This window comes from Ailuropoda melanoleuca, chromosome 10, assembly GCF_002007445.2.
Source record: "Ailuropoda melanoleuca isolate Jingjing chromosome 10, ASM200744v2, whole genome shotgun sequence".
NCBI classification, from domain to species: Eukaryota; Metazoa; Chordata; class Mammalia; order Carnivora; family Ursidae; genus Ailuropoda; species Ailuropoda melanoleuca.
In genome coordinates, this window is record NC_048227.1 from 2188534 (window position 1) to 2200987 (window position 12454).

The following is a 12454-nucleotide window of genomic DNA, read 5'->3' on the forward strand; positions in this document are numbered from 1 at the left end:
CTTTTCTTTTTCCCATCACACTTATTATCCTTGAATATGCAGTATAATTTATTGTGCTTATTGTCTTGTCTCTCCCCTCCTCCCCTCCCCATCCCACAGGTAAGGAACTTTGTTCAATTCCCTGATAAATTCCAAGGACTCAGAAAAGTGCACGGTGCAGAGAAGGCATTAAAATTATAATTTGTTGAATGGATAAATCTCCTCCTAAGAATTTGTTGAGCAAAATTTCCTCAGTTAAAAAAAGAGTTTGTGGGATACCTGGCTGGCTCAGTCAGTAGACATATCGCTTTTGATCTCAGGGTCATGAGTTCAAGCCCCACACTGGGAGGTAGAGCCTACTTTAAAAAAAAAAAAGGAGTTTGCAAACGGCTTGCCTGAACCTCTTTGACCATTTTCACGTCAAGGATGTGCTGGGCCTTCAGAATATCCACCATAAACATGTCAAGGAGAGGTCTTCCAGCAAGATACTGAGAATGGTCAAGTGAATGCCACTTCTGTTCTGGGCAAAATGGTGAATCACAGTAAGTAGTGTGATCGCCCAGCACCAAAGGAAAGATTCTAGGAGAAAAGCATCATTATTTGGGTACAGGAAAAAGAGCATGATGACATCTCTTTTAGGGAGTCTACACATACAAAAGGAAACACATGGAAATAATATTTTAGGTTTTCCAAGAGCCCTGGATGAGTTTCTGCACCAAAATCTATTTTTAAACCTTCAGTTGGCACAGAATGGAGTGGGCAGGGTGGGGTTCCTTAATGGATGAGACAATGACTTCGGGGCAGAGGGAGAAAGAGCAGAGATGAACAGGCAGCTGTGGCCCAAACAGAGTCAACCATGGGGACCGCGGCAAGGAGCTCTAGCAACGGTCCCTTGTGATGTTTTTGCAAGTGATGGGCCAGAAAATGTGCCCGGTGAAGCCAGCGACTCAGTAGGTGACCTTGGACCTTCTGGGTGTTGAGACGCCAGGCCAATGGAGACAAACGGAAGGAGGTCTTCAGGGCTGAGTGCGCAGGCAGGGAAGTGGCAAGCAAGCCTCGCTGGGGCCGACTCTGGTCATGCATCCAGGGAAAAAGAACTCGGAGCTGTCAGCCGTGACCCAAGGAGAGGGCCGAGGAGGCACTGTGCACTATTTCAGAAACACATCAGCCAAGATGAGAACGGAGTGCTGGGTCCTACTGGGTCATTAAAGACAGTTCATCATCTTGCCGCTTTAGGAAATGCCTCATTCTCCAAAGTTCTCTCCCCACACCGTCCACCCGGGTGCTGGGCCTTCCTCCTAACTCCCTGCTCCCCCTTTGTAATTTCGTGCCTCTGAAAGGGGTGTTGCCCTCTACAGAGAGGGCTGAGGATCTTGTGAGTTCCTATTATCTTTTCAATCCCAACTCAAACTCCTCTCCCCGGACAGGGCTCAGCCACCACTGCTCAGAGTTGAAAGCAACTCTTCTGAAACACCTTAGGATTGATGAGGGAACAGAAGGCAAGCTGAAGACAAAGCATAAACTGACACCCTGCAACCTCCCCCCACCCCCTGCTCTTGGGTGGGACATGTGTGACATTCTTCCAGGAAGCCCCCAACCATCTCAATGCTAATGCCTTGCTGGAGGGAAAAGCAACCTTCACTTGACAATGGCAAGGCCTCCAGTATCCTGTGAGTCTTCTTTACGTAGAAAGTACTTTCTCAATCACCTTGTTTCCTTACCTCCCCATCCCCACAGTATATAATCAGCCACCCCGCATAACCCAGGGCAGCAGCTCTTTCTGCCCACGGGTCCTGTCCCTGGGCTTTAATAAACCACCATTTTGCACCAAAGGCGTCTCAAGAATTCTTGGTCGTCGGCTCCGGACTCCACCCCACCGAACCTCCCCTGTATTCCAAAACTGCATTAGGATGACCTGCTCAAAGCGGGCCTCTTGCAGCGTGAGCTCCTCAAGATGAGAAGTGTGTCTTATACAGTAGGTGCTCAATAACTATTTATGCGATGCACGAGTGGGGAGATGCTCTGTGTATCTCAAGACAGACACACACAGAGAAGAGGAATGTCCCGAGCCAACCACGGTGGCCCTGGGGGAGGGAAGGGGAGGCAGGTGTCTTCAGTGTGGAAAAGGGACAGCTTCAGAGGACACAAGTACCATGTTGAAACCCTTGAAAGGTGTCGAGGCAGTGAACGCGGTCACAGAATACTGGACCCTGAGGACACCAGGGAGAGGAGGCAACCCTCTATGTTTCAGAAACACTTTGAAACGTTTATTTCACGCAAAAAAAGGAAGCTAGCTGCCTTAAATCTTTGTGTGTACGAAGCATCACATTTTAAAAAAAAATAAAATCAACTTTGTTTGGGGGAAATTTACATACAATTAAATATTCTGTGACAGCATAGTTCGATGAGGTTTGACAAATGTATATGCCCACTAACTATCCTCACTGTCATAATGCGGAATGTGTCTGTCACCCCAGAAAAGCTCCCATGTGCCCCTTTGGAGTCCATCACCCCCATCCCCCACCCCAGGCAACCAATCTCCTTCTTCTTGCTGTAGATTAGTTTGCCTGGTCTAGCGCCTCACGGGGACGTGGTGGTGTCTGGCTTCTTTCTCTCATCACTGGCTTTTTGAGATCCATCCCTGCTGTTGCATGTATCAGTAGCTGGGTCATTTTTTTTTCATCCATCTATAGTATTTCACTGTGGGACCATGGTACAGTTTCTCTATTTACCTACCGAGGACATTCAAGTTGCTTGAATAAAATCGCCATAAACATTTACGTAGAAGTTTTTTTCTGGGTAAGGCACAGTGCAGACACAGTGGTTACCAAATAAAATAGAAGAGACAGAATCTCAGATTTGGAAGGGGAGTTGAGAGGAGCCTTCACTGTTGCTGAGTCCAGCCCTCTGCCTGCTGCTTTCTCTTCTGCATCATATCCCTGAAACCTGGCCGCTGGTCTTTACTTGCCCCCACTGACAGGGAACTCACTACCTCTCAAAGTAGCTTATTCAGTGGGGGGAAGCTCCAAATGCTAGAAACGTCTCCCTTCACTGAATTTCAACTGACCACTGAATACGGCCCACCCCCCAGTGCCAAAATTCAGTCTACTAACGTGCACAGAGTCGAATGTGTAGAAATAGCCACCAGAGTGACTTCAAGTGTTTCCCATTTTAGTCTACAGATCCTTTGTTACGCCAACCATTTCACTAGATTTATTGCTCTAGCTTGTGGCTCTCACTCTTAACCTGGGCCACCAGTTACTGAACACATCACGCCAGCTGTGGTTAAGCCGGCCCGGCACTGGCCAGCTCGTCCTGCTCTCTGCACAACCATGTTGACCCTGCCTTAGCCCAGGACCCCCAGCACACACGGCTGACTCTCACAGAGTGAGAGGCAGCGAGACAGCAGCCTGGAGCCTTTTCTCACATGTGTTGCTATTAAACCATGTCCCCCCCATTCTGTGCTTCCCACAGTGGGTAGCAGATTTATGGAAATAGCACAGACTTGAAAATACAAATAGTTTCAAAAATGATTCAGACAACTTCATGGTTGAGAGACCCAGAATGGCTTATTATGGCAAACTGGGATGTTCTCTTGCTCATCTCTTGCTTTTCTGGCTGACATCGGGATAAATAACCGAGCTGGACTGGATGTTTCTGAGGCCCCTTCTAGCTCTCAAATTTTGTGATTCTTTGTCCTCCAAACGTTCTTTGGTGTCATGGCCCATCCCAGAATGAAATCAATGGGGCCAAGAGGCTGGCTACACTGTAGGTTTTCTGAGAAAGAAGGTAAACAAAAGAGAAAGGAAGGAGAGAATGTAGGGAGAAGTAGCATTACTAAAAATTCCCCACATTGCTGAGTATGAGTTTGTGCAAAGGCTGCCCCTTCTTCATGTGGGAGGGAGAGAGCTGCTACTCCCACATCCACGTTAAAAGCACAACTTATTTTAATTTACCTATTGTTTCTTCTAAAATGTTATGTACCCATCTTAGACTTCTTAGAAGCTAAGGAAAAATTTAATGAAAAAAAAAAAAACTATGATCCTAGAAAGAATGAATACCCTTGATATTTGGATGCATTTTCTTCCAGTCCTTTTTTTAATGTTTGTTTATCTATCTTTCTGTCCATCCCTCCAATATATACCCACGTCTTTCAAATTTTGTAAAAGAAAAATGGCACAGATAACTTTCCCCATTTAACACGATCTTGTCCATTTTCCCATGTCATTGTTCTTTGAAAAATATGTTTAATGATTTCATAGTATTCCATAAAGTAGATAAGCCATAATGTACAATAATTCCTACTCTTAGACATTTGAATTCCTTCTGATTTTTTCCTATTACAAACAATGCAGAGATAAGCATTCTGGCACACGAATCTTCATGTTTTCAGTCATTTTAAAGATATTTCTATTGGGGTGTAATTTGGAGACAAAGCATATGAACTTTCTTAAGGCTTTTCATATATGAGAATCACTAAGTTATTTCCCACAATCCCAGTCGTGTTCATCTCTCAGCCAAGAACTTTTCAGAATGACAGAGGAGATAAACTGTTTCACTTCCAAATTGAATATACTCAGAAGAGCAAAAGGTAAAAGCTATACAGAAAACCCCGAATTTCTCACTAAGGATCCCAAGCCCCTAAGAGAGGAAAAAAGCAGTTAGAAGGACAATTGGAGGCAAATTGCCCTGGTTGAAAAAAAATCACATAGTATGTGTCCCAGTTGAAGCTGAAATGCCAAGGACCACAGGTATGTAAAGAAGATAAACAAGAAAGGCATGTCCAAGGCTATTAATGCATCTTAATTCTAGGGCAGTGTGCGCACAGGGCTAAACCTAGTCACAATTGCATTGGTTTGCTCACGCTGGGGGCTTAACCAGCAGAAATTTGTTTTCTGGCAGGACTAGAGGCTGGAAGTCCGAGATTATGGTGTCAACAGGCAGGTTCCTTCCGAAGCCCCTCTCCCTGGCTGGCAGGTGGCCAACCTCTTGCTGCCACTTTGCATGGTGGTCCTTCCGCGTGTGCACCCCTGGTGTCTCTTCGTGCTTCCAAATTTCCATTTCTTATCATGACAACGGTCAGATTGGATTAAGGCTTACCCTAATGACCTCATTTTAACTGAATTATCTTTTTAAATACAATCACATCCTGAGGTGCTATTAGGACTTCGGCATATGAATTTCATGGAGGGACGCAGTTCAGTCTGTAACGTGCACCTCCTCAAAGGAATGGTTTACATGGAGGGCTTTGTATTTGCAATCTGATTCTGCAGGCTTTGAAGGCAGGTCTAGGAGAAAAGTACCTGCAAAATACGCTTCCCCCAAGTATCTCACGGAGCCCTCAGGAATGATCTCTGGCAGACTCTGTTTCCAAAATGTCTACAACAATACCTCCTATCTTGCCTGCTCTTCTGCAATGTGACCTTGCCTCCTCTGCATTAAGAAGTAGAGCCTACTTGCTCCTCTCAAATGCAGGCTGGCCTTAGACTTGCTTTCCACCAGCAGACTGTGGTGAAAGTGATGCCACATGCCTTCCAAGGCAACCACAGAAGGGGCCATACAACCCCAGGAAAACTGCCTTTCGGATGCTCCCTCTGGGAACTCAGCCGCCATGCTGTGAGGAAGCCCAAACCACACGTGCACGGTCTGGTTAATAGTCCCAGTGGCGGCCAGCCTGCAAGCCATCCCAGCTCAGGTGCCAGACTTTGAGTGAAAAGTTCTAGGGGATTCCGGTCCTTAGCCATTTCCCTGTTGTGCCCTCATTGAATTCCTGACCCCCAGACCCTGTGAGCAAAGTGATGGTTTCACATCCCATTTTGGGATGAAAGTGAGCCAAAAGAGAGACTGTGGCTTATTCAAACATATTCAGCTGGTGGGTGATGGAACTAGATTAAAATCCAGCCCTCACAGTGTTCTGTCCCGGACTCTTTCCACGATTTACTCTGCCAACGAGTGTTAATTGTCTGTCATGCACCGCACACTCTGTTGGGCCCTGAGGAGACAGACACCAGGGACAACTGCATGCATCTCCAGAATGCAGAATGAGGGGGGTGGAGGACATTGCAGAAGGGCCGGCTACAATTCAGTGCAAGTGAAACTCGGTGGGAACTGGAGCTCTCCTCACATGGAATGATCCCGAGGATGGACGCCGAGTTGCTGAGTGCCTCAGGCAGATGATGGCGCTGAAGAGGCATGTTCATATCAGCCCCGAGTCCCCCGTTCAAATCCCTGCCTTGTTCCCAAAGGGATGTAGGAGCTTTTCTTTGACTTAGAACTTCTTCTTTTAGACAGGATGCTCTTGAAGGTCCCTTCTGATCAGTTCTCGTGATGCTGACTGTACAGTATTTGTCCTCCCTACTCCAGGGGCAGGAGACAGTGTCAGGAGACATGGGTTCAAATCCCAGCTCTACCTGTTTGCTACGGGCTGGGTAGCCCCAGGGAAATGATTAAAGCTTACTGAGCCTCAGTAAAGTGCACAAACACACTTCCTATCTCACAGGAGTTGTTGTGAGGATTAAATAAAGTGCTTATGTAAAGATCAGGTGGAGAGATGTCTATTGAATCTGTTGCTAAAGTCTGTCCCTTTCTCCAAAGTAATATCTCAAACCTTCCACCTTCTACTCTAAAAAGCTGCCAATTCTCTTTCTATCCCTAAAATAGCCAGGTCCTCTTTGAGGAGAGCAATAGAAGAGAGAGAAAGAAGAAAATATGAGCTACCTCTTCTTCAGCTTTGCCCGACCACTCACCAACGGCTGTGCCCCTGCCCATCCCCCGACCTCCCTTTGCAGAGGACTGGAGAACCCTCCCCTGCCAATTGCCCAGCCTTCCCTTCACAAGACGTCCCCAGGAGTCTTCGGGATCCTGAGCCAATGATTATGGATCCCTCCTCACAGATCTCCCTTTCTACAGTAAAGAGACTTCCCTCAAGCCCAAACTCCTCGCCATCTTCTACCCACACCCAAACTTCTTCAAAATGTCACCTGCCTCTCTCACTTCTCTCCCACCTGGGGTTGGCTCAGGGTCCCACTGAAACTGTTGTCACAGCTCTAGGAGGGCAGTGTTGTCACTAAATCCAGGAGTCACTCTTCAGCCCTTAGCTTCTTGATGCTCTGTCATATTTGCCTACGTAGATCCCTTGAAGTCACCTTCCTCCCCATCATGGGGACACCACCGTCTTCCACCTTGCCTCCCACCTCTGCTCCCTTCTTGTTGGCCTTACCCCCAAAAATCCTCCTGTCCAACGATCGTATCTGTGTGCGGATGTCCCACGGACATCTCAAATCTAACAGATTCAAAATCAGCTCAGGTGTCTCTTCGAACCCCAACCCTCCAATTCTGTTCCTCCATCTCTGCTCGCTTGCTTAAGAAACCAAGTGGTCATTTAACTGGCTGCACGAGCTGGAAAACAGGCGTCATTATCCTCCACACTGTCCTATCTTATCTATGGGTCCCACCTTTAGCTTCTTAATCCACCTCTTCTCTCCCATCCAACTGTCCCTGTCATTCCCTACTTAAAGGGCCACAACAGTCTCCTCTCAGGGCTCCAGGCTTCTGATTGCCCAACCCAATCCAGTCCATTGCCTGAATGATGTTGTTAAATCATATCTGATTATGAAACTGCCCTGTTTAAAAACCTTCAGCAGGGTTCCATGATTCTCATGCCGAAGTTCACGCTCTGAGCTTCCGCACATGGTGTTCCCCCTGCTTCGAACGTCCTGCCTTCTTCTCCAGGCTGTTGATTCAACTCCTACTCACCCTTCAGACTTCTGTTTAGACTTTACTTCCCTGGAAAACTTTCCCTGATTCCCCACGGCTGTGAGATCCTTCTCAGATATTCCCTTAAGTGCTTTTGCTTATCACACGGTTACTGTGATTATTTCTCTTGCCTAGCTAGCCCTGGGGCTGGCACAAATCAGGACATTAATAAATACTTGTTGAAACATAAGAAGGGAAGGAATTACTTTCCACCGATCATTCTCAAACATTCTCAGCAAGCATGAGGGTCACCTGGTGGGCTTGTTAAACCAGCTTGCTGGGCTCCCCCCCCAGACATTCTGTTCGCAGTTTCTGCTTCTGTCGTCTGGGGTGATGCCCCAGAATTTGCACTTCTAACCAGGCGCTGCTGCAGCTGCTGGTCTGGGACCACACGTGAAGATCTTCTGCTTTATACACTGAAAGCAGTCCGCAAAGTGAGGGATGGTTATTTTTAGAGAAGGCTGGCAGAAGTTTTTGGAGGCTTGGTACATTTCTGGTACCTCTCTTCTTTGTAGCTTCCTTAATAAGAAGATTTCATGAGAGTTTGGCTTCTTAAAAAGTTCAGAAAACTGAGTGGGCTCTAAGGTAACCAAAGCCCACGCCCCATTAGGGATCAAAAGCTGCACCTGGTGGCTCCTTAGTCGGTTGCCAGGCTACGGAACAAAGGTGAGGGTAGGATGTGATTAGCGGCTGGCAGAGAGTTTCCAATGAGCTACTGAGGCATGAAGAGAGGTGAGACCTCCCCTCAGGAGAAGACTGTGGAAACCAGATGCAAGGAGTTCCCACGACCATTGCCTTGATTTACACGTGGAAGGGCACACCATCCCCTTGTGGACAAGTTCATGCTGCAACTTGTCCTCTAATGGGACTGGGGAATATTTTTCTCAGAAGAACCACTGACAACCCATAAGGGACATTTCTTAATGAGTTATGGGTAAGAAATGACTTAGGCTTATCACCATTTGCTTTTAAAAAATAAGCTCTATTCGTTTATTTTTGATCATCAAATACAATTCACGTTTGCAAATTTAAAAAGTACAGAAAAGCATGCAATTGCATGTCCCCTGAAGGACATTTTACTAAAGTTTGGCATGCATCCTTACAGGAAAAAAAAATTAACATAAATGGGATTACTCTATATATTCTTCTCTATAACTTTATAAGAAAAAACTTAACTGAATACGGTGGACATTTCTGCATTAATACTTCTAACTCTGCTTCATTAACAGTCATAGAAGGTTTTATTGTGTGGATGTACCATATTGTACTTAACCTTCCTGGCATTTAGATTGATTTCTATTTTTTGCTGTTATTAGCAATCTTGCAGTGGACAACCTTGGACATATATATCTGTGTGTTTGTGAGATGGAATGGCTAGATCAAAGACAATTTGTATTTAAAGTTTAGCTACGAATTGCAGGTTTCCCTCCAGAAAGACTGTGAATGTATATTTCCACCAATAGTATGAGTGTCCATTTCCACATACCCTCACCAGCACTTGCGCTCATCAGTGCTTCAACATAGTTTATGAGCTCTGTTACTTTAATTTTTCATTTCTTGGATCAATTTCTTTGGGCACTCTTCAAACACATTTTTTCCCCTTTGTATTTCTTCCTGACTTGCCTATTCAGTTCTTTGTCCCTTTTTCTATAGGGATTATTCATCTATTTTTCTTATTGACTTACAAAGCTTTTTATTTGTAGAAAGATTAATACTTTCTCCAGTTTGTTGCTTGTTTCTCTTAACATTTTTTTCCCACAGTGCCATATGGATGTTCTTAGTTTTTTAATTTGTATAGAGTTGGATATGTTGGTGTTCTATGAAGTTGCATATTTTCCTTTTAAGATAAAAAAAATCATAATTCTTTTTTTCTATGAGAAAAAAATGTTCGTATTAAGGAAACTATGAAGAAGAGAGGAACCAGAATGAAGCACAAGAGAAATAAAGACAGAGAGGAAGAGAACAGAAAAGAGAGCTGCATTCATGTTTCTTCAGTTCTCAGGAGATATGGAGTGATTCCCTCCTGTAAGGGCCTGAGATGCTGTGTTTTGTATCAGCTCCCAGGTGAGGCTGATGGCCAGTGGACCACACTTGGAGTGTCGAGGCTTTTTACATGGCTGAAGATTTTAATTTTATTTTATTTTTTATATTTGTGTCTATAGTTTTTTTCCTTAAGATTTTATTTATTTTTTGACAGAGATAGAGACAGCCAGCGAGAGAGGGAACACAAGCACGGGGAGCGGGAGAGGAAGAAGCAGGCTCATAGCAGAGGAGCCTGATGTGGGGCTTGATCCCAGAACGCCGGGATCACGCCCTGAGCCGAAGGCAGACGCCACCCAGGCACCCCTTGTGTCTATAGTTTTTAAAGGTAAGTATACAAGGATGAAGTGTTCTCTTCTTGAGACCTTTCTTGGCTGGATAAAATTAAGTGGAGACATTAATTGGCCATTATAGGCAGAAATATTCCAGCTCTGTGCTAACTAGTCCTCTTCTGAGCATTATAAAGGGGTTTCTCTGTATTATTTTTTTGTGAGAAAGAATAGCTACAGTCTAAACACATCCCTGAAGACAGTAATCTAATGAGTCATGTAAAAGGCAACATAGTCTGGTGGGGGAAAAAAATCTTAGAATAGCACTCAGGAGAGCTAGACTCCTACTCTGGCTTGAACTTGGTTGCTTTGTGGATGTTAAACTTCCCTAGCTTAGTGCCTTCAACTGTAAGATGAGATGTTAGAGACTCACTGGCCCAGGATGATGCTGGGATAAAAAATGCGAGGACGTTTTGGAGTAGCAGTGATATCAATGCTCCTCGTACAACCTGTGGTATACTGGCTGAGGCTGTCTAATTTCCAAACAAGTTTCCACAAAACTGTCTCTGAACTGCAAAAGAGGCTCTGGGCACTTTTTTGAGTGTCCTGAAGTTAAGAAGCTGCCTGTGCCATATTCATGCCTATGCTGTCAGAGCATATGGTCACAGCTTGCTATTTGAAAGGAAAATAATGGGCATATGTTTCTATTTGAAAGGGAGAGGTTAAATACGGACCGGACTCAACTGGTGTGCATATCAAGGGTAGTTAGGGACAGCACTGGCAAGTTGGTATGAGGAACAGGAAACTAGCGTTTATTGAGTGTGAATTATCTCATTCCCTTGCGACAACCCCATGAGATGGGAATTATTTCTAACTTTTTACGGGAATTTAGAGTCAGCAATTTGCCCAGATTTCACAACTAGAAAGACTAGGACCTCAAAGCCCTCAGCTCCACTCTTACCCCTCACCCCCCACCTCTGAGCAAAGCGGCTTCACCTCTTTTAGCCTTAGTGTCCCTAAAGTTAGTAGTGACAGCACCTCTCACACAGGGGGACGGTGGGGATTAGTGCCACGATGTTCCTGCCCAGGGCTGGCCCACAGTAAGCGCACAGTGCACAGTAGGTATGATTTCTCTCCTAGGCTCTCATAGAGCCCCGGAGGTTAGAAAAGACTCAGGGCTGTTGCAATGGAAAATAAAAGTAGACACGCCCCCCTCCCAGTCTTATCCACCTGTCCTCAGGGACAACGTGCCCAAGGGTGTGTCTGTGCCATATGGGGGAGTGCCCACTAGTGCTTCCCTATGTTCCCGGGGAACAGCCACCTTTGGGTTGCTTCCCACTTTTCTGGCCCTCCTTGCATGGCGTGGGAAGGGGGCAGAGCCCTGGCAACGAATCTAGGTCAGAATCCACCTCCTCCATTCGGCTACTGTCCTTGGGCCTCAGTTTCCCCATCTTTCCTTCACATGGTCATTGCTGAGACTTAATAAGGGTGCGTAGTGCACAGGTGTTCTGGCAGTGGGAGCTAGTTCCCTCACATGAACCTGGAAGACAGACACGCTCTCCTCCCCCTCGCCTGGGGCAATAAACGGAATAATCCCAGCAAACGTGCACCCAGTGCTTCTTGGGGATCCGGCACCAAGCGAGGCGCGCGCCCTGCCCCGCTGCCATCACCACTTACATGATCTCAATCATCATATGCCCCCAGGATCCTCCAGGCCAACTGCCAACAGCATCAGACTGTGTGTCACCTTCCAGGCCTCCTCCCACAAAAATACTGGCCTCCCAGGCTCCGGAGCTCTTAGTTCACCCCATAAACTCTGCTAATGCTTACCACATGCGGCTGAGCTTGAGCGCCCCGCCCCACGCCCCTTCCGCGGGCTCCCCAGGCCTGGCGGTAGGAGACCCTTGTTCCCAAGGGATCCTTCTCCGTAGGGGGCCCTTCCCCGCTAGGAGAACTTCTCCCGAGGGGACACTTCCCGCTAGCAGACCCTCCTCCTAAGGGACCCTTCCCCTAACAGACCCTCTCCCTAAGAGATCCTCCCTCTAAGGGCCCATTCCCCTACGAGGCCCTTCCCAGAGATGGGCCCTCCCCTCGCGGGAAGCGGCCGGCGCTGTGGTCCCCACAGGCCACACATGACCTTGGATGCCTCTCCAAAGCTAGCGTCCACTCCTGGCAACAGGCGGCGGGTCTACACCCAGCAGTGCATTTTGTTGCTAAGAATTGGAAACCCGATCGCTCTTCTTTCTCCTTTGCAATCACAGTAACTTGGCGCTTAACCACTCAACACCCACCCTCTGGCCGGAGCGGGCGGATCCCGTGGGGGGGTGGGGAGCGGGGATGGGCGGGCAAAAAAAAAAAAAAAAAAAAAAAAAAAAAAAAAAAAAAAAAAAAAAAAAAAAAAAAAAAAAAAA